The sequence below is a fragment of the Jaculus jaculus genome, chromosome 13 (genome assembly GCF_020740685.1).
Source record: "Jaculus jaculus isolate mJacJac1 chromosome 13, mJacJac1.mat.Y.cur, whole genome shotgun sequence".
In the NCBI taxonomy this organism is placed as follows: Eukaryota; Metazoa; Chordata; class Mammalia; order Rodentia; family Dipodidae; genus Jaculus; species Jaculus jaculus.
The window spans coordinates 24,356,485-24,379,991 of NC_059114.1; positions in this window are offsets into that span (position 1 = coordinate 24,356,485).

The window sequence follows — 23,507 nt, forward strand, 5'->3', positions numbered from 1 at the left end:
TGTTGAATCCCTTCTTCTTCCCAATAAGTCCTTCTCGCCTACTTTCATGTCTTTAGAAAAATTATTTATTTATTTATTTATTTATTTATTTATTTGTTTATTTATTTATTTGTGTTTATGTGTGAAAGAGAGAGGACACTCTAAGGCCTCCCACCACTGAAAGCAAACTCCAGACACATGCACCACTTTGTGCATCAGGCTTAGTGTGGGGATTTGAACCCAAGCCGTCAGGCTTTGCAAGTGCACGCCTTTAACTGCTGAGCCATCTCCCCAGCCCTCGTGTCTTTTTGTGTGATTTTTCATGGGAGGGTCTCGCTCTAGCCCAGGCTGACCTGGAATTCACTATGTAGTCTAAAGGTGGCCTTGAACTCACCGTGATCCTCCTACCTCTGCCTCCTGAGTGCTGAGATTAAAGGTGTGTCCCACAACATCTGACCTCATTTTTTTTAAAAATTTTTAACTCACTAAGTTTAATTCAGGTTGCTTGCAGAGCATGGGTGGGGGGGTTATTGACTGGAGTACTGGCAACTTAAAATGACTCCCCTCCCCCAACAACCATTAAGTGCCAAGAGCTCCTCCAGGGAGGTGTGGAGTCTCCCAGCCCTCTCCCCTCCATGACAGAATGTTGGTGGACCCAATCTTGTGTGGGTTGTGTGCAAGAAACCACAGCCACTGTGAGTTCATGGGCATATCATGCCCACAAGTCAGCCTTCCACAGCAGTCCTCCCTGTGGTGGGTGGATTCAGGTGTCCCCCATCAACTTATGTCTTCTGAAGGCTAGGTTCCCGGCTGACGGAGATTAGGGAGTTAACACCTCCTGGAGGCAGTGTATTGTTGGTGGCGGGCTGATGGGTGTTAGAGCCAATTTCCCCTTGTCTCATGTTTGGCACACTCTCTTGTTGCTATTGTCCACTTTATGTTGGCCAGGGGGTGATGTCCACCTTCTGCTCATGGCATCGTTTTCCCCTGCCATCATGGAGCTTCCCCTCAAGTCTGTAAGCCAAAATAAACCTGTTTTTTTCCCCAGAAGCTGCTCTCGGTTGGGTGATTTCTACCAGCAATGTGAACCTGACTGCAACCCTCCCCGTCCTTTGGTTCTTAGGTACTCCCATCCCCTCTTCTGTGATGTTCCCTGAGCCTTGGGGGGCTGGAGGGGCGGGAGATAGATGTCTTGTTCCCTGCTGAGCGCTCAACAGTCACTTGTTCTCAGAGCTTTGACCAGTCATGAGTATCCGCAGCCACCATGTTGTGAGGTAGCCCAAGCAGCCTCCAGAGCGTGCCACGTGGAGGAGAGCCACGACTCTGCCATCCAGTGCCATCTTGCCCACCACTTCAGTGTTCCATCTAAAAGATGGAATTTTCAGCTCTCAGGCTCTCAGCCAAGCTGTTCCCCATGACACTGGATGAGCAAAGATGAGCTGATCAAAAGAAATGATTGTTCTTACTGACACCACTCAGTCTTGTGGTCGGACACCCTAGGGCACAAGCTTGCCAGGTGGGTGGGGCTTCCTGGACAGATGGAGCCTGGTAGAAAACAAAGAGGGTGGAAGGGACTGGAAAGGCAGCCTACATATGCCTGCCAAAGAGAATGGGGTATTTGTGGTTTGAATGCATGGCCCCATAGACTCAGGCCCTTCTTTTTTGTTTTTGAGGCAAGCCCAACAGACTGCCTTTTGTTTTGAAAATAAAATTTTTTTTTTATTTATGAGAAAGAGAAAGAGAGGCAGATAGAGAATGGGCATGCTGGGGCTTCTAGCCACTGCAAATGAACTCCAGACACATGTGCCACCTTGTGCATCTGGCTTACATAGGTACTGAGCAATCAAACCTGGGTCCTTAGGCTTTTCAGGCATGCACCTTAACTGTAAGCCATCTTTCTGGCCCAGATTGCCTTTTTTATGAGAGAGAGAGAAGGAGGGAAAGAATTGGCATGCCAAGGCCTCCAAGCCATTGCAATAGAACTCCAGACATGTGCGCCCCCTTGTGTACATGTGAGACCTTGCACACTTGTGTCTGGCTTACATGGGACTTGGTGAGTGGAACATGAGTCCTTAGGCTTTGCAGGCAAGCTCCTTAACTGCTAAGCCATCTCTCCAGCCTGTCTCAGTTTTTTTTTTTTTTTTGTTGTTGGTTTTTTTTTTTTTTTAAAGGTAGGGTCTCTAGCCCAGGCTGACCTGGAATTCACTATGTAGTCTCAGGGTGGCCTCGAACTCACAGTGATCCTCCTACCTCTGCCTCCCAAGTGCTGGGATTAAAGGCGTGTGCCACCACGCCCGGCCTGTCTCAGGTATTTTTGATGGCAATTATGGTGATGTAGATTCCTACTACAGGGGGCATGTCATTGAAGGGGGAGGATCTTCAGTCCAGCTCTACTAGGTGTATAGAAAGCAGTTGGAGCTCTGGCTGTTTGTGTTTTACTGGCTGTTTAGTGATGTCTGTCTCTCTGCTTAGATCTGTGGAAGAGAGCTGGCTTCTTCTACCACTGCTGGAGTTTTTCCCAGATCCTGTAAACCTGAAATAAACCTTTTCCTCCCATAAGCTGCTTCTGGTCTGGTGTTTGTTCAGCAATGAAAAGATAACTGCAACAGATGCTGTAATAAAAGACTGGGATTCACTTCTCATCTCAGTGGATAAACTTGTGCACACCCCAGGCCCAGAGGATTCCTGAAGACCTTCACATTTAGACTTTTACTGTCCTCTCCATATTGGGGTGTACACCCAGCTGTTTTCTGTGTGACCAAAAAGCAGCTATGTACTATTAATATTAAAACTAGATCACACTTTTTATACTTCCATTTTGGCATTTATTGTTTTATTTGTCAATATAGTTTGAGTTGAATTAAAATAGGAAATGGCTGCTCAAGAGGTGGCTTGGGGGTGATGTGCTAAGGGTGGGGCTGTGCCACCTGTAATGCCAGCGCTTGGGAGGCAGAGACAAGAGGATCCCTGGGACTTATTGGCTAGCTAGTCTAGCCTAATTGGTGAGCTCCAGCTATAGTGAGAGGTTTGCCTCAAAAAATGAAGGTGGGGCTGGAGAGATGGCTTAGCGGTTAAGCGCTTGCCTGTGAAGCCTAAGGACCCCGGTTCGAGGCTCGGTTCCCCAGGTCCCACGTTAGCCAGATGCACAAGGGGGCGCACGCATCTGGAGTTCGTTTGCAGTGGCTGGAAGCCCTGGCGCGCCCATTCTCTCTCTCTCCCTCTATCTGTCTTTCTCTCTGTGTCTGTCGCTCTCAAATAAATAAATAAATAATTAAAAAAAAAAATGAAGGTGGGCCTCTGGTCAGCGTGCACACGTGATTTAAGTGTGACCCGCTAGCTGCCATTCTCTGAACAAGACAATATTCTTGGAATGATAAAAGCAACATTGAACAATTGCAGAATGATGATCCTATAAATTTTTTTCATTCTTATTAATGTCATATCTTCTAAATAGAATATTTTTTGTACCTGTCCCAATGAAGTGTATTTTTTACTTAATATGGCATTTTAAATCTGAAAAAATAAAATGAAAGTGCGAAGTGACAAAGGCAGATTGGCCTGTAGCCTCCACATGGGCATACGTGCGCACGTGCACACGCTCTCTCTCTCACACACGCTTACACAAATTTATGAAAATGGTTTGAGTTTCTGTTGTTACGAGTTTTTGCTGATGGATGTATTTTCCAGCTAATCAACTCTTGCTTGTGAAAAATGTAATTTCTGGGCTTCATCCTCCAGATCGCAAGTTGGTAGGCAATTTATTCGTCCATTCATTAACTTGTGCCTGATGGAGGCCGGGCTGCATCTAGCAGCCCAGAGCTCAAGGGGCATAAGCAGGACAAGGCGTGGCTGGCTGCACGTGAGCAAACTGAGGCTGAAGCGACTGTGTAGAGCAGGACCGGCATTTGTCACCTGCTGTCGCTGTTGGGAGTACTTCTGCTACCAATTTTCAGAGCAGAAGACTCATTTTAGGGGAAAAATTTGGGATACGTGTTTTACTGATATTACAAAGAATATTTAAGGAATCAATTTCGTTTTCTTCTGCATTGAGAGAACTATGTCTGGGATCATTGGAGAATGGAGTTGAGGCAGATGGAGACAGTCGCAGTGAACGTTTTAGCTCCTGTCCCTTCCCACTGGTATTTTTTAAATTCTTATTGAAAAATATTTTATTTATTTATTTGCAAGGAGATGGGCGGGGAGAGAGGAGAGAATATGGATACACCAGGGCTTCTAGATGCCGCAAATGAACACCAATTGCATGTGCCACTTTGTGCTTTATGTGGGCACTCAGGAATCAAACCTGGATCATTAGGCTTTGCAGGCAAGTGCCTTAACTGTTGAGCCATCTCTCCAGCCCCTTTTTTCTTTCCTTCTTTCCTTCCTTCCTTCTTTCTTCCTTTTCTCTTTTCTTTTGCCTTTTCTCTCCTCTTTCTTTCTTTTTTCTTTTGAGGCAGGTTCTCACTCTAGCTTCAGGATGACCTGGAACTTACTCTGTAGCCCGAGGTTGGCCTCAAACTCACAGCAATCCTCTTATCTCTGCCTCTTGAGTGCTGGGATTAAAGGCATGAGCTACCATGCCTGGCCCTGACTGTATATTTTTGTTTGTTTGTTTGTTTGAGGTAGGGTCTCACTCTAGCCCAGGCTGACCTGGAATTCACTGTGTAGTCTCAGGGTGACCTCAAACTCATGGCGATACTCCTACTTCTGCCTCCCAAGTGCTGGGGTTAAAGGCATGCTCCACCACACCTGGCTTCTGACTTTTTTTTTTTTTTGATTTGTTTATTTTTATTTATTTATTTGAGAGCAACAGGCAGAGAGAGAGAGAGAGAGAGAGAGAGAGAGAGAGAGAGAGAGAGAGAGAGAGAGGGAATGGGCACTCCAGGGCCTCCAGCCACTGCAAGCAAACTCCAGATGCGTGCGTCCCCTTGTGCATCTGGCTAATCTGGGTCCTGGGGAATCAAGCCTTGATCCAGGGTCCTTAGGCTTCACAGGCAAGCATTTAACCACTAAGCCATCTCTCCAGCCCCTTTTTTGAGGCAGGTTCTCACTCTAGCCCAGGCTGACCTGGAATTCACTATGGAGTCTCAAGGTGGCCTTGAACTCATGGCAATCCTCCTACCTCTGCCTCCCGAGTGCTGGGATTAAAGGCCTGCATCACCATGCCTGGCACGACTGTATTTTTATATGCAAAGTTTTAGTTTATTACAACTGTCACTGTATGAACTGTAGGCAATTCTATGTTCTGTCCTTTGGCTTGATCTGAGGATGTGCATATCTCATAAATGTCACAATCATAACTGATTATGGCTGAATGGTGCTCTGTGGGGTGAGACACACTTAACCATTGTCTAGTTAATGGGCACTTAGGTTGGGTTCCATTTTTGTCTTTATGTGTACTGTGCTTAATGCTTCTCCTTTACTGAGAGTGGCTCCCTTAGGTGATATAAGCACACTTCTCTCCACTCCAGATAGGGTCCTGATGACAGACCAAAGAAATGATTCCACCCACATCTAGTTTGGTGACCAGTGAGTTTATTGAGGTCACTTACAGGAGTGTGGGAGACTCAAAGGCACCTGAATCACTAGCAGTTCACCCTAGCATGTGTGACTTACAAAGGTTGCGTCCTTGAAGGTCCCTGCTTAATTTGTAGGCAACTCCAGCGAAGAGTTTCCTCTTCCCTAGCAATTGTTTATTGCTTCTATAGCTTTAGGGGGGGATTTGGGCATCTTGTAATGTTCTGAGCCTCTACATTTCTTTGTCTTTTTGAGTCTCGTAAAACTCCCTCCCTGCCTACAGAAGGGAATGTTTTTCTATTCTGAGGAAATAGCCACACCACAGATATCCCCAGACATGAAACTTGATGATTCAGAATTCAAGGTGGTTGGTTTTTTGCTTATAGCAGTTGGAAAGCAGTTTATTTGCTCTCATGGTTTTCCATGTGGAATGTTCCAGATTTCTTGGTAGACATCAAGTGTCTTTATGTTCCACTGTTTGCCCTGGGTTCCATTCTCAGCACACACATTCCTTCCTCTCCACATGATGCTATTAACCCTGTTTGTAGTCTGAGTGAGTCCCACACTCTCTTTGTACCTCAGTTTCTCCATATGCACTAAACACCACAGTATTTTTGTGCTCTCTGTACAGCTATGTATCAGGGTCAATAGAAGTGTTTGCATTCACTGATTGTGTAATCACTGGATTCTGGCCTTTGAGGGACGCTGTGTTGGACTGTAAGCTCCATGAGGGCAGGCACCTCATCTGCATACATTTTGTACAGAGATTGAAACCCAAGCCACTGTACATATTAAGCATTCACTCTACCCATGATAGCTACTCCAGCCCCATCTGGTTCGTTTATCTACCAGTTCTATTGGTTGGCTAGGGCTGACATGACACAACAAAACACCCAAGACTGAGCAGTTGAAACAGTAGTAATATCTTATTTCCCATAATTTTGGAGGCTGGGAGCCCTAGATCAAGGTGTCCACGGGGCTGGTTTTCCTGCATCTCTTTCTGTGGCTACACTGGATGGGGAATGAATTGAATTTTCCTTACAGGACCCTATCACCTGGTATGGGTTCTGTTACTTCCCCTGTCACTGTGACCGCGTATCTAACAAGAAGCCACCTAAGTGAAGAAGGGCTTACTTTTGGCTTACAGTTCTGGGGTGTACAGTCCATCATGGTGGCAGGCAGCTCCATGATGGTGGGAGCATGCAGGTGGAGCTCCTCACATCTTGGTGGAACAGGAAGTCGAGAGATATAGGAAGTGAGGCCAGGCTATAAAGCCTAAAAGCCTGCCCTCACTGTCACCCAGTGACCCACTTTCTTCAGGAAATCTCTACCTTCCATAGGTTTCACAACTTTCCCAAACAGCACTGCCAGCAGTTCAAACACAAGCCCATGGGGAATATTTCATATTCAAATATTTTTATTTATTTCTTTATTTGTGAGAGAAAGAAGCAGAAAGAGAAAGAGAGAGAGAGAGGCAGAATGAGAGAGAATGGGCATGCCAGGGCTTCTAGCCACTGCAAACAAACTCCAGACACATGTGCCACCTTGTGCATCTGGCTTACATGGGTCCTGGGGAATTGAATCTACATCCTTTCACTTTGCAGGCAAGCACCTTAACTGCTAAACCATCTCTCCAGCCCAATATTTCATATTCAGTCCACAATATGTGCACACACATTCTCCTCCTACTTGCTTTCCTCTGTCCTAGACACTCGTTCATTCACTTCCTTGTTCTTGGATTTTAACACTTTGGTTTTTCAAGGTAGGGTTTCACTCTGGCCCAGGCTGACCTGTAATTCACTATGTAGTCTCAGGATGGCCTCAAGCTCATGGTGATCCTCTTACTTCTGCCTCCCAAGTGCTGGGGTTAAAGGTGTGCGCCACCATGCCCAGCTTCATTTTAGCACATTTCTATTGCTGTGTTTGCCTTGTTCCCAGTTTGCTTTTAGGTGCTGGAATATTTGAGTGAAAATAAGCAGCTAAAATCTCTGACCTGAAGGATCATATCATTAACATTTTAATGTGTGACAGAGTGATTAAATAAATCCTTCAGAGGTATTAGAAGGTGTAAATTGCTGTGGAAAGAATAAAATGGGTGAATTGGGGGGGGGCTGGAGAGATGGCTTGGTGGTTAAGGTTAAGGACCTATGTTCAACTCTCCAGATCCCACATAAGCCAGACACACAAAGGTGAGGCAAGCGCAAAGTTGCACATACCTACTGGGTGGCTGGAATTTGATTGTAGTGGCTGAGGCCCTGGCACACCAATTCTCTCTCTCTAAAATAAAAATTAAGAGCTGGGTGTGGTGGCACACTCTTTTAATCCCAGCATTAGGGAGGCAGAGGTAGGAGGATCACCGTGAGTTCGAGGCCACTCTGAAACTACATAGTGAATTCTAGGTCAGCCTGGGCCAGAATGGGACCCTACCTCAAAAAAACAAAAGAAAAGAAAAACAAGAATGAAATGGGGGTTGGGACTGGAGGGTTGGGGTAATCCTTATTGTGATTTTTAAATACGGTCAGAAAAAAAAAATCCCATAGTGGCAGAGGGAGGTGGTGGTGGCTGGAGAGATGGCTCAGAGGTTAACTCACTTGCCTGCAAGCCTAAGGACCCAGGTTACGTTCTCAAGGACCCACGTAAGCCAAATGCACAAGGTGGCGCACGCGTCTGGAGTTCATTTGCAGTGGCTAGAGGCCCTGGTGAGCCCATTCTCTCTTTTTTTTTCTTTGTCTCTCTCATAAATGAATAAATAAATAAAAAATTTAAAGAAATCTCCAGGAAGGTGGCATGTCAGTAAGGACCTGGTGGAGGGGAAAAGTTGGCTGTGTGGATTAGGGAAACCATGTTTCAGGCAGAAGCAGCAGTCAGGGTGGAGGCCCTGAGATACCCTCATCTGAGCAAGCAGGAAACAGTATGGGAGGACACTGGGAGACGGGCTATGCTGAACCCCACACACAGTGAAGCCCACAGCTGCTCTCCTGAGTGAAGCGGGGTGTCACGGGCAGCAGAGAGGGTCTGATTTCTCAACTTCAGTTCACTTGTAGCAGTGTTGAGTAGATTTTAGGGGTTCAAGGGCAAAGGCAGCGAGACCCCGAGGAAGCAGTTAGAGTCATCTGGGTGAGAGAAACAGGCTCAAACAGGGGTGTTAGCAATGGAGGTGCTGAGATTCTGGGATATTTTGGCAAGCCAAAAGGGTTTGCTTGCTGATGGTTTCGTGGATCGTCAGGGAATGGTCTAAAGGAAACCAACGTGTGCTGTGCTGGCTGGAATGGCCATTAAGTGTTTGGTGGATTGGGACAAGATCTACTTGGTGGCAAGTAATGGCTCTTGCTGGGCTGGTGCCTGGGCCGTCAGATTAAGTGACCCTCAGCTGCTGGTGCCCCGTGGTCTATCCACTCTGGTTCGAAAGAGGAGGAGAAGGATATGGATAGTGACGACAGTCTCATTGACAGAGAGGATTCTGCCAGCTGCTGCCCATAGCAGCTTTATTTTATATGTAATTTCTTTTTTTTTTTTTTTTTTTTTTTTTTTTGGTTTTTCGAGGTAGGGTCTCACTCTGGTCTAGGCTGACCTGGAATTCACTATGTAGTCTCAGGGTGGCCTCGAACTCATGGGGATCCTCTTACCTCTGGCTCCCGAGTGCTGAGATTAAAGGCGTGCGCCCTGATGCCCGGCTGTAATTTTTTTGAAATTGTCACAACCTTATAGAGAGGTCCGGAGTGCAGGGTGGAGATTCTATTTAGCCTGAATTATGGGAGAGTAGTTGCCACCTGCCACATCTCACCCCATTTCCACAGACAAGGACATTCTCCTGCTTAGCCACAATGCTGCCACTGAGAGCAAGTCCCAGACATGGGTGGCCAGTCAAGTCCTTTGGACATTTAAGGAGTTAGATCAGAGCCCCCCTTACGTTTGCTGGTCATGTGTCTTTAATCTCCTTCAGCTTGGAATATTCCCAGACTTTCTTTGGCTTTCACAACCTTGACCCTTTTTTGTTTGTCTGTTTTGAAGCAGAGTCTCACTCTCGCCCAGGCTGACCTGGAACTCACTGTAGCTCCAGGCTGTCCCGGAACTCAGGACGATCCTCCTGCCTCAGTCTCCTGAATGCTAGGATTAAAGGTGTGTGCCCTACCCCACCCCCACCTGGCTGGTAGTGACCTTGATCCTTTAGAAGGCCTCAGCCCAGTTCTCTGCAGAATGGCTTCCTTTGGGCTGCTGTTTTCTGATGACTGGATTCAGGTTGTGCCTCTTTAGAGGGAGGCACACAGAGGATGTGGGTTCTCCTTGCACCCTACCGGTGGCTCAGGACTCTCCCCTTCTCATTCAGTCACGTGATTAACGCAGCACCCGCCAGGCTTCTCCAGGTAACACGGCCCCTTCCCTTTCAGCCAAGGCCTGTGGTAGGAGGCACTTCAAGGATATGCACCTATCCTAGCATCACATAACTTCACCTCGCTATCACCCCTCAGTCTGTCTATTACCTATCTGTGCCATCTGTCTTTTTAACCACCTGTCATTTATCTATACACCTGTCTACCACCTATCTGTCACATTTCATCTCTATCATCTGGCTATCTTATCTACCTATCATCTATCTCTCTCTATATTTGTCATCCGTGCATGTCAATCATCTGTGTATCTGTTATCTATGTATCTATGTATGTAGCTGTCATATATCATCATGTACCCATGTAGCTATCATCTATCTACCCATCAGTCATGTAGTCATGTATGTATGTAGCTATCATCTTTATATATTTGTCATCTGCCTATGTATATATCTACCATCCATCTATCATCTGTGTATCCATCTATGTATCTATTATCTATGTATGTATTGATTATCTGCCTGTCTATCTATCTATCTATCTATCTATCTATCTATCTATCTATCTATCATCTACCTATCAATCATCTATGTATATATGTATGTATCTATTATCTCTCTGTAGTAATTGGAATGTATGACTCCATAGACTAGACTGAGATGTTTTATTAAAATTGAGCTTGTACTCAGGAGGCAGAGGTAGAAGGATCGCCATGAGTTCAAGGCCACCCTGAGACTACATAGTAAATTCCAGATCAGCCTGGACTGGAGTGAGACTCTACCTTGAAAAACCAAATAAATAAATAAATAAATTAATTAATTAAATAAAATAAATAAAAATAGAAGTTTTTAAAAATTAAAAAAAAATTGAGCTTGCAACAATGAGCTCCTAGCATTCAGATTCCTGCTGCAGGGGATGTGTCCCTGGGGGCAGATCTTGGAGTCCATCCCTAAGGTGTATATGGGCAGGTTGAATTCTGGCTATTCGTGCCTGTTGGTGCTTGCTGGTTTGGGTCTCTCTCTCTCTCCTGTGCTGCGTGCTAGAGTGAGCCAGTTTCTTCTGTGATGGAACTTCCCCTGGACTCTGCAAGCCTGAAATAAAGCCTTTTCCTCCCATCAGCTGATTCTTGTCCGTGTTTGTCCAGCCACGAGAAGCTGACTCCAACTTTCTCTCTCTGTCTCCCTTCCTCTCACTGTCTATCTATCAATCATCTGCCTTTGGCTTCTGGTATAGATAGTGCGGGTGTTTCTTATACTTTGCTTTGGTCCCAGAATCATATATTTCTCCAAAAATCTCTGGTTCATTTCAGTGCTGTCTGGCATTTTGCAGCCAGGCTGTGGGTGGGCTTTTGCTATTGTAGTACTGCTGTGAGGAGGCACTGTGTACAGGAACACACACACACAGACACATCTGTGCGTGCAAATACGTGTAAGACATCTCTATCTGTATGTATTACCAAGCATAGAACTGCTATTGTCATTTATCAACACAGCTTAGTCTGGTGTTCTTTGTGGAGTTGGTGCTCTCTCCTCTCTCCTCCACACCCACTAACTTGGCTCTCCACATTCTTAGTGTTCTTTTTGTTTGAGACAGAGAGAGCATGAGAGAGTGAGAGAATGAATGGGTGCACCAGGGCCTCAAGCCACTGCAATCGAACTCCAGTCATGTGCTCCACCTTGTGTGAATGTGTCACCTTATGTGTCTGGCTCATGTGAGTTCTGAGGAGTCGAGCCTGGGTCCTTAGGCTTCGTAGGCAAGTGTCTTAACCAGTAAGCCAACTCTCCTATACCTGAGCAGCTGGCCATCTTGGCTACCCTGTCCCCTCCACGATCCATGCCCTTTTCACCCTTCTGGACCGCTCTCACCTCCGGTCAGCTTGGAGGCCTGCCATTGGCTGGAGGTGGGGGTGGGGTGGGGCAAGGAGGTAAAGAGGAGGAACGATGAAAATGTTTTGCAGGTTGGGAAGATGGTTCATTGATAGAGCACTTGCACAAGCTTTAGCACTTGACTTTGAAGCCCCAGGACCCACATAAAAGCCATACAGATGTGACAAGCAGGCTTCTGTAATCCTGGTGAACCTAAGTCAGGGAGGAAGCAGAGCCCAGAGAATTTCTTGGTGAAAGCTGCGTTGCTCAAGGAGAGACCCTGCCTCAAACAAGATGGAAGATGAGGATTGACATCCGAGGTTGTCCTCTGACCTCCATGTGTGTGCTGTGGGAGTTGCAGGTACACACACACACACACACACACACACACACACACACACACACACTGAGTTGAATCTCCATGTTCCAGATGGGAAGCGGAAGTTGCGGCTTGCTCAGCTCATAAGCAGTGGAGAGGGCTTTGAATCTGCTAGTTCCTGCACCAGGTCTTGTGAGCCAGAGCCCATGCTAAGTTATGTGGATATAAATTTACATCATAAAGTAGATTCCCCTGGGATCTGGCTGCTGGCATGCTCTGAACATCTACCCATCTATTTGGTACCATTATTATTATTATTGACATTTTGATTCATTTCTATTAATTGTATAAAATAATGGGCTTCATTATGAGATTTTTTCACACACATGTATATATCGTGTGTTCTGTCCATATTTACTCCCCACTATCGTCTCTGCCCCTCTCCCCTTTCCACTGGTCCCTATAGCCTGTTTCAGGGGGCCCCTATGGAGAGGCAATATGATGCTATGTGGGTTAAATCATCCAGGTGCCTGCTTGGGGCTCCTGGCCTTGGACTCATGTCATATCTACCCATCTGGAATAGTGAACAGTGGCTGGGAGAAGGACAAGATCTCAGGCACCTGGCTTAGTCTTGTGGTACATTGGTCTCCTCAAATGTAAAATACAAGTACAGATGTAACATGAAACAAGCCCAAACTCAAATCTTGGATCTCCCACTAATTTGAGAGAACGTCTTGGGCAAGACAAAGAAATTCCCTAAGCCTGTTTCCCCGTTGGAAAAAGGATCAGGGCTGGAGAGCTGGCTTAGTGGTTAAGGGGCATGCCTGCAAAGCCAAAGGACCTCTGTTCGACTCCCTAGGACCCACATAAGCCAGATGCACAATGCGGCTCATGCATCTGGAGTTCATTTGCAGTGGCTGGAGGCCCTGGCGTATCCAATCTCTCCCTCTCTCTCTCTCTCTACCTGCCTATTTTTGTATCTCTCTCTCAAATAAAGAAAAAGGATCATTACAGCCCCTGATTTCTCAGTGGGTACATGCGTGCTGTGGGGACCATGGACGCTGGTGACCCGCCAGAGAACCTGGTCCATAGGCACTGGCCGGCAAATGTGGTCTTGGAATTCTTGTTTACATTTCAGAAAATAGAGTGCTTCCTTCCCAAGGGGGAAACAGCAATGACAGATATAATTGGCTTATAGCCAGGGGAGGGGTGTAGCTTGCCGGCATGTGTTACAGAGGTGACAGTTGAGTCCCAGAAAGGGTAAAAGCCTCCCGACAGAGCAGCTGGGGGCTATGACGTTTTGTCTCCCACAAAACGTGGTCTAAGAACACTCCCTTAGCAGCGCAGTGCTGTTCCGCGTGACTGATTCAGGGAGATTTGCTCGGAAGCACTTGTGCTGAATATGGGGCAACATTTGCGCCAGGCAGGGCAGCACAAACCTGCAACCCCAGCATTCTGGAGGCTGAGACAGGAGGATGGCAAGTTTGAAGCTAGCGAGGGCTACATAGTGAGACTATCTCTCTCTCTCTCGTCTAAACTTTTTATTGACATTTTCCATAAATGCAGACAATATACCATGACCATGGTCCTCTCCTGAATGCCCCCTCCACTGAATCCCTTCTGCTTTCCCACTAGTCTCTCTTCTATTTTGATGTCATCATTTCCCCTCCTATTATGTAGGACTTGGTAGCATCAGCCACTGTGAGGCCAGGAATACTGTGGCCATTTGTGTCTGGAAGACAGTATTGTAGGCATTCCTCCCTTCCTTTGGCTCTTACGTTCTTTCCACCAACTCTTTTGCAATGGACCCTGAGCCATGGAGGGTGTGGTAGAGATGTCTCAGTGCCAAATGCTCCACTGTCACTCCTTCCCAGCACTATGGTGAGTTTTGTCACTGCCATCTGAAAAGAGAAGCTTCTCTAACTGAACGTGAGAGTCGTATTAATATATGGCATAAACACAAGTAATTGGAGGATAGTTTGGTGGGCATAATATATCCATTTAGCTAAACGAGAGTACTAGTTTCTCCCCTAGGGTTTATGACCTCAGCCATGGGCTGTTGGTTAGGTTTTCAGTCCAGGCAGGAATTTCCTCCCGTGGAGCTGATCTCAGGTCCAATTAGAGAGTAGTTGGTTTTCCCTATCACTGACATGCCACCATTGTACCAGTTGGCACATTTGACGTGGCCAGCCAGCTTGTAAAGCGTGCAGGGTCCACTGCTACTTAAGACTATTGATGACTTTTCTCCCCCAGTGGGCTTCATAGGTCTTTTTGACACCCTGATAGCTAGGCAAAAAGGAGGGATCTTACAGCTCAGCTCTATCTTGATTTCTCAGTGACCTGCAGTCCAAGCATGTGGAGTCTTCAGCAATAGGGTCTTACCATCTAGTTCTGGTGGGCAGCCAAGAGCCTTGGCAATGGCCTGTAATGTTTTGGGGGCATCAAGGAACCTCCCTGGCAACAACTCACTGGAATGGGTATTCCACCTCTGGCACTGAAATTTTTCTAATAACAATCTGTGCTTCTGGGCACAACATTATCTACAGTTACAAGGTACTTCTCTCCCAAACTAGCTTCTTTTTCACATATATTTTATTAGCTAGCGAAGAAGTAGGTTTTTATATGGCTTATTTATAACATCTTAAAATTTGATTTAAAACCTTTGAGTATCCCTCCTTCCTCTTCTCCTCTATCCCCTCCCCTAATGTCAGGAGCCATAGAGCAAAAGCCTCTCCATTTTGCCTGGGCCTGCTCATAAGCTGACTCATTACTCAGAAAGCTGGTCCATCCAGCTTTCTGTTAGGTACTTCTGGAATGTCGGTCAGCAGACTGCTTACAGAATCTTATCTTTTGCAAAAGGCCAGTTTATGGTCAGGATGTGAAGCCTGGTGCAGTTAGGATGTTAAGCCATTGAGGCAAGATTAGATGAACACCTAATTATATCCCCTCTAGGTTTCCTGACAATTTCAAAGCCCTAAATCACATCAGCCAGCTTATTCCCTCACTTTTTTTCTCCTATACAACTGCTGTGTAAAAAGTAAAGACTCTGAGGCCTTGACAAACATCTAGCATGGTCTCCTTCTTGTGTCTGTTTGTCTTTTCTCATTCAGGTTAACTTCCCCTTGGGTCCTTGTTCAACTCCCTGCTGGCCGGGACACCCTAACCCCACTTAGACCATTTCACTCCCAGTATTTTTCCCCTCTAATTACATATCTACTATCCCCTCCCCTTAAGCCCTTCCCCTCGCCACTGTCCCTCACATCTCCTTTCAAGCTTCCTGGCTTCTACTATTAATTTTACTCCAACTCTTATGCAAATTTAAATATTTGAGGCTAAAACCTACATATGGGACTGGAGAGATGGCTTAGTAGTTAAGTGCTTGCCTGTGAAGCCTAAGGATCCCAGTTCGAGGCTCGATTCCCCAGGACCCATGTTAGCCAGATGCACAAGGGGGCGTACATGTCTGGAGTTCATTTTCAGTGGCTGGAGGCCCTGGCTTGCCTGTTCTCTCTCTCTCTCTCTCTCTCTCTCTTTCTCCCTGCCTCTTTCTTTTTCTGTCTGTCACTCTCAAATAAATAAATAAACAAACCAAAAAAAAAAAAAAAAACTGCATATGAGGAATGATACCTTGTCTCAAATACCAAACAAAGGCTGGGGAGATGGCTTAGCTGTTACAATGCTTGCCTGCAAAGCCAAAGGACCTTGGTTCAATTCCCCAGTACCCATGTAAGCCATAGTGCAGCATGCATCTGGAGTTTATTTGCAGTGGCTTGAGGCCTTGATGCACCCACTTGTCTTCTCTCTCTCTCTCTCTCAAATAAATAAACAAATACCAAACAAGCCAACACAACCACAAAACCCTCTGTTTACCTAGTATGTTTAAACAAGCCACCCTCCTGCTCCCTCAAAGGAGCCCCATGCATTCTGGACTGCCAGCTCCCGGCAGCATCAAAGGAGAGACTGTTACCTCCTCTCCACACAAAAGCCGGGGAGCGGGGATTCCTCCCTGGAGATGTCATCCGGGAACGGAGAGCTCGCGGCTGCACGCCAGGCCGCACCTTAGCAGATGACTTCCCAGCTCTCATTCCTCGGGCAGCTTTGTTCGTGTTGGGTTTCTATTACTTTTCTCTTCTACCACGTATCGCACGCTCTGTAGGTGACTCTGTATTAAGCTTTTTTATTTCCTGTAAGTGAGTGTTTCCCTAGTTTATGTCCCATTCTGGATTAGTCATTTCATATATTAAGTCTAACTCCAAAGCAGCACAATGCTGAACAAAGGGGTTTCATCCTGCGAGATCGCTGTGTGTGCAGTAGACCATCCGTCTGTCCGTCCTGTGAAGAGGGCATTATTATTTCCACGGGCTGAAATGGAGCCCAACACCCAGAGCCATTACAGCATGACTAAGGTTGAACAGGGAGGGGCTGTGGATGCCTCTGCCACAAGCCAAGGGTAGCTTGCTCCACTCCCATCATTAATGACAGGGTCAGTCAATATTTTCCATACCGGGCTAGATAGGGACTTTAAAAAAAAGTTTTTAATTTATTTTTTATAATTAACAACTTCCCTGGTTGTAAACAATATCCCATGGTAATTCCTTCCCTCTCCCACGTTCCCCTTTGAAGCTGTACTCTCCATCATATCCCCTCCCCCTTTCAATCAGTCTCTCTTTTATGTTGATGTCATCATCTTTTCCTCCTGTTATGATGGTCTTGTGTAAGTAGTGTCAGGAACTGTGAGGCCAGGGGCAGAGACATGGTGTGGCAGGGAGATGCCAGGGGTTCACATGGCTTAAGTATGAAGCCCATATGGAGAGGTTGGGAGGAAGTGAGGTAAATAAAGGTGGAAGTAAAAAGCCTGGGGGATGTCAAAGTAGGTTGAATAGGACTGGAGAGATGGCTTAGCGGTTAAGGCCTTTGCCTGCAAAGCCAAAGGACCCCAGTTCAATTCTCCAGGACCCATGTAAGCCAGATGCACAAGGGGGCGCATGTATCTGGAGTTTGTTTGCAGTGGCTGGAAGCCCTGGTGTGCCCATTCCCCCTTTCTCTCCCCCTCTTTCTATCTCTGAAATAAATAAATAAATAAATTAGGGCTGAAGATATGGCTTAATGGTTAAGGCATTTGCCTGTAAAGCCAAAGGATCCTGGTTCAATTCTCTAGGACTCATGTAAGCCAGATGCATCTAGAGTTTGTTTGTAGTGGCTGGAGGCCCTGTGCTCCCGTTCTCTCTCTCTCTCTCTCTACCTCTTTATCTCTCTCAAATAAATAAATAAAATATATTTTTAAAAAAATCTGTGACAATAAATAAATAAAGTTTAAAGTAGGTTGAATAAAGGGCAAGATTGGGTACCTCACTGGGTGGAGGCCAGTATGGGATATTTGTTCCCCATGTAGGTGGAAGTGGAGGTGGAGGGAGGGGTAGGAACACATCTGGGTATGACCACTAGACAAAAAAGTACCTCCTTCATGTCATTAATCAAAGCCTGGAGAAACAGACAGTGGTGCTGGGCTACCCACCTAGGGGTGGTTCCAGAAAATTCTTTTCTTCTTCATGTCCAGGGAAACACAGGACCAGGACCCTAGAGCAAAGAGAGTTCCTTCCAGCCTGGGATGGATGGCAGCAAGGTGGGCTGACCACCCATCTCTGCAGGAGGTGGTTTTTGTGTTTGGTACATGGGATTTCAGCACCGTGTGCTGGACAGTTCCGCGCGCCCCAGCACACCCAGGCTGGCTGGTCTGCTCCCTGCTCTTCTGCCTCAAGGTTCTCTTTCTTCCCTGTCCAGGAGTTTACTGATTTTACAACTGAAAGGACTGGGGAGACAGGAGAGACCCCTATATCTGTGGAGAATGGGAGTTGGTGGTAAGTACCCCAGAATCCACAATGTTCCCAGAGGCTGCCCCACAAGGCTGAGCCCTACTTGTGTATGAAGGAATCCAGTTCACCAACACACACACGCTTAGTCTTTCCTTCCCCTGGATCACCTGCTCCCTCATCCCTGCCCCCAAGAGCACCTCCTAAATTAACTGCACCGAAGCCCACTTGTTGGGTGCCTCATTGGAGAGAGTTTGTACCTGGAACCCAAGAGAAATGGCCTCTCCTTACATCATGAATCTGATGCCATAAGACTTGCTTGGCAGGAAATACAGCAATGAAATGGAACCCAGAAACAAGTTCTAGTCAGGAATGGTGATGCCAACCAGTGCCCTCAGCCTTGGGAGGTGGAAGCAGAAAGATCAGGAGTTCCAGACCATCTGAGTTACCTAGTGAATTCAATCTCAAAGCAAAACAAAAAGCGTCAATAACAAATCGACCAAATCCTATCTGACTCTTTTTAAATTGTTTGTAAAACATTTAATTTAATTTAATTAACCAATTAATTAATTTGACAGAGAGAGTGAGACAGATAGAGAGAGAGAATGGACATGCCAGGGCCTCTAGCCACTGCAAACGAACTCTAGATGCATGCGCCACCTTAAGCATCTGGCTTACGTAGGTACTGGGGAATCAAACCTGTGTCCTTGGGCTTCACAGGCAAGTGTTTTAATTGCTAAGCCATCTCTCCAGGCCCTATCTGATTCTTGAACCAGGAGTGAGAATGCCTAGTTTAAATTCAACTGTTCTTTTCAGTAGAAGTGGACAGACCACTTGCCTCCATCTCTTTCTTTTCTTTTTGAGGTAGGATCTTGCTCTAGCCCAGATTGACTTGGAATTCACTATGTAGTCTCAGTCTGGCCTCAAACTCACAGTGATCCTCCTACCTCAGCCTCCTGAGTGCCAGGATTAAAGGCTTGTGCCACCACGCCTGGATTTTTTTCTCTTTAAAACTGTGTATATATATATATATATATATATATATTTTAATTTTAAAAAGATTATTTTGGGCTGGAGAGATGGCTTAGCGGTTAAGCGCTTGCCTGTGAAGCCTAAGGACCCCGGTTCGAGGCTCGGTTCCCCAGGTCCCACGTTTGCCAGATGCACAAGGGGGCGCATGCATCTGGAGTTCGTTTGCAGAGGCTGGAAGCCCTGGCGCGCCCATTCTCTCTCTCTCCCTCTATCTATCTTTCTCTCTGTGCCTGTCGCTCTCAAATAAATAAAAAAAAAATTTAAAAAAAAAGATTATTTTATTTATTTGAGAGAGGGAAAGAGAAAGAAGCAAAAAGAAGCAGAGAGAGAGGAGAAAGAGAGAGAGAGAGAGAGAGAGAGAGAATGACCATCCAGGGCCTTCAGCCACTGTAAACAAACTCCAGATATTAAGTGCCACCTTGTGCATCTGGCTTATGTGGGTCCTGGGGAATTGAATCTGGGTCCTTTGGCTTTGCAGACAAGCACCTGAACAGCTAAGCCACCTCTTCAGCCCTTTTAAAGACCCTTTTATTGACCACCTCTATACACATACACAATGTACCCTGATCATAACCCTTCCCACCACATCCCTTTCTTCCCCCTTGCTTCACTCTCCTCCACTGAACCCTGCTTCTTTCTAACTAGTCCCACTTCTATTTTGATGTCATTTTTTTTTTTTTTGCCTTCATATTATGTAGGTCTTGTGCAGGTAACAATAGCTGCTGTGAAGCCATAAATGCAACAGCCACTTTGGGCCTGGAAGACAGCACTCCAAAGCCCTCCTTCCCTTCTTTTGGCTCTTGCATTCTTTCCACAGTGGCTCCTGAGCCTTGGAGGGTGTAATAGAGATGTCTCAGTGTTGAACGCTCTACTGCCTTCTTAGCATTTTGATAAGTTTTGAGTCGCGCTGCTCTGGTTATCACCACCATCTGAAAGGAGCAGCTTCTAGCAGCATTAATGTATGGGCATGAAGATAAGGACTTGGTAATATGTTTCAGTTTCCCCATCTGTAAAATGGAAATAGTTATCACCTCTATCTCAGAATATGTTATGATGGTTAAAGGAGACAATCCAGAGAAAAGGCTTATCATGGTGCTTGGCACAAGTACTGACATTCTGTAATTTTATTTGTTATTTTCTTTTAATTTGGAAGTTTCTTTCTTTTCTTTTCTTTTCTTTTCTTTTTTTTTTTTTTTTGAGGTAGGGTTTCACTCTAGCCTAGGCTGACCTGGAATTCACTACATAGTCTCAGGGTGGCCTTGAACTCATGGCGATCCTCATACCTCTGCCTCCCGAGTGCTGGGATTAAAGGTGTGCGCCACCACGCCCAGCTAATTTGGAAGTTTCTTGATTTTAATTGACTGTTGGTTTTCTTCAACTTTTTTTGTGTGTGTGCATGTGTGTGTGTGCGTGCATGTGTGTTAGGCCAGAGGAAGAGTCAAGTTTCCTTCCTCCTCTAACATTTTCTGTCTTATTTTTATGATACAAGATCTAGCCTGGGGAATCCTTCTGTCTCTACCTCCCCAGAGCTGGAATTATGGGCATGCCTCATCATGGACTGGCTTTTTTTGTTTGTTTGTTTGTTTTTGTTTCTTGAGGTAAGATCTTGTGGAATTCACTATATAGTCTCAGGGTTGCCTTGAACTCATGGCAATCCTCCTATCTCTGCCTTCCAACTTCTGGGATTAAAGGGGTGAGCCACCACGCCCAGCTGTGCCTGGCATTTTATATGGGTGCTGGGGATCCAAACTCACTTCTTAGGCTCACATGGCAAGAGTTTTACCCACTCAAACTTCTCCCAGGCCATCTTCAGTTTTCTTTTATCACTCTATCCTCAAGCTCAGCCTCTGTGGTCGGAGCTTTGGACTAAAAACAAAGGCTTCATTCATTAGACAAGATGAGAAAATTAATTAATTAATTAGATTTAGTGTTTTGGAGCTGTGTTCAGAATTCATTTGATGGCTTAAACAGTGTGTTGGGATGTAAGTGCTTTTGTAAGCTCAGAGTTCAGAAGCATCGGTTTCTGGAAGCAGCTTTGTCTCTGAGAAGTGCCCTTGTGGGCTTTGCAGGGGGCACTGGTGCCACTAGGCCAGGAAGCAGGCAGGTGAGGTGAAGTGAACTTACGGTCAAAGTATCCCCTTGTTCGAGACCAGCAGCCAAGCTCCTCATGGGCGGAGATCTCTAAGACCCAGAGTGGGCGGTCGACTCGGCAGCCACGGCTGGTTGCAGTCACAATATAGGTCACCCATGGGAATTTATCCCGCTGCTGTTTCAGATAGAAATGGAACTTAATAGCTTCTGTCTTTTTTCTCGGCTTTGCAGTGCCAGGGGCATTTGAATGGTGCTGGCGAAGAGGGGGAGGTGTCTGAAGGCTTTGCCTTTCTGGGTCCTGTTTTCTCCACCAGGTTGGTGACTGTGTTCTGAATTTTCCTTGCTGCTAGGGTGGATCCCTTATGTCTGTCAGCTCTCCCTTTGGCCCCTCTGGAACCAGTGGGTGCCTCCTGACTCAGACACCCACTGGTGGTGCAAGCCTCACTGCAACCCTCTTGCTGCTTTCCTGTCTCCCTTCACACTTGGGACTTGGGACAGGAAGAAGCAAGGGACTTTTTTTTTTCAGTTGCAAAATTCTTTGTGGCCAAAACAAACTTGAGTGGCAAGGATAAGCCTGAGTCAGACTGCTGGGTGTGGGAAGTAGCTGCATCCACAAGGAAGGTTCTGGAAGGTGCATGGGAGAAGGGGAGTCCCTGTTCATCTATGTTCTCAGAACTGTCCTCAGAAACTGAGACTGAACCAAGTAAGCCCTCTCTCTTTCTTCTTTTCTTTCTTTTTTCCTTTCTCTTTCTTTCTTTTATTTTTATTATTTATTTATTTATCTGAGAGATAAGAGGCAGAGAGAGGTGGCAGGGGGAGAGAATGGGTACAACAGGGCCTCCAGCCACTGCAAAAGAACCCCAGACGCATGTGCCCCCTTGTGCATCTGGTCTATGTGGGTCCTGGGGAATCGAACCAGGGTCCTTTGGCTTTGCAAGCAAACACCTTAGCCACTAAGCCATCTCTCCAGCATGCCTGCTTACTTGCTTGCTTGCTTGCTTCTTTCCTTCCATCCTTCTTTTCCTTCCTTCCTTCCTTCCTTCCTCCCTCTCTCTCTTTCTTTTCTCTTATTTCAAGGCAAGGTCTCACTCTGGCCTAGGCTGACTGGAACTCACTATGTAGCCCAGGCTAGCCTTGAACTCACTCAGCATCCCTAGTGCTGGGACTAAAGGTGTGTGCCATGACTCTTTGCTCAAGTGTATTTCTTGAAGCTAGGTCACACTGCCATTGCCACAATGTTCATTCTCTGTATGATTTATCTCCAGTCAGTGAGACTTACCTTTAATCTATTTTTTAAAAGTTTTTGTTTATTTTTATTTATTTATTCGAGAGCGACAGACAGAGAGAAAAAGAAGCAGACAGACAGAGAGAGAGATAGAGCAAGTGAGAGAATGGGCACACAAGGGCCTCCAGCCACTGTAAACCAACTCCAAATGCATGTGTCCCCTTGTGCATCTAGCTTACGTGGGTCCTGGGGAATCGAGCCTCGAACCGGGGTCCTTAGGCTTCACAGGCAAGTGCTTAACTGCTAAGCCATCTCTCTAGCCCTAATCTATTTTTTAATACCTTAACTGGCATCATTTAGAAATGCTAATCTGATTCTTGTATGTAACCCTTCCAATTCCTTCCTAAACTCCTGGGATAAGGATCAGAATTCCCACCAAGGGCTTCAACAAACTCATCACAAGCCATTCTCCAAACCTCTTAAACCCAGGGTGACTCATTCCCTCCTACCCTAGGGCCCTCACACATGCTCTCTATTTTTCATTACCTCACTTCTTCTAGGTTATCTCATTCACTCCTTAGGTATACAGTTCTGTGAATTGCAACTCCCCGCTACACATCTCTTGCCCCAACCTGCCCGCACTGCCATGCAGGATTGCACATGCACCAAGGAACTGCATTCATACTCACTCCCCCACCTGATATCTGGCAAAAAGCTCAAGAAAATTTCAAAAATCTTTTTTAAAAAAAGTTTTCTGGGCATGGTGGTGCATACCTTTAATCCCACAACTCAGGAGGCAGAGGTAGGAGGATGACCATGAGTTCAAGGCCAGCTTGATACTACTGAGTGAATTCCAGGTCAGCCTGGGCTAGCACGAGACCCTACCTTGCAAAACCAAAACAAAAAAAAAATGTTTATTTATTTGCAAGTAGAAAGGGATAGAAGAGAGACAAAAACAATGGGCACACAGGGCCTCCAGCCCCTGCAAATGAACTCCAGATGCATGCGCCACTTTGTACATTTGGCTTACGTGGGTACTGGGGAATTGAATCCGTGTCATTAGGCTTTGCAGGCAAGTGCCTTAACCACTAAGTAATCAATCCATCCCCCCCAAAGAGAAAAGAGCTTTTTTAAAAAAAATTTTTTTTGCAAGGAGAGAGAGAGAGGGAGAGGGAGAGAGAATGGGTGTTCCAGAGTTTCCAGATGTAGCAAACAAACTCAAATGCATGTACCACTTTGCACATCTGGCTTTATGTGGGTTCTGGGGACTCAAACCTGGGTCATTAGGCTTTGCAGATGTGGTGGTTTGATTCAGGTGTCCCCCATAAACTTAAGTGTTCT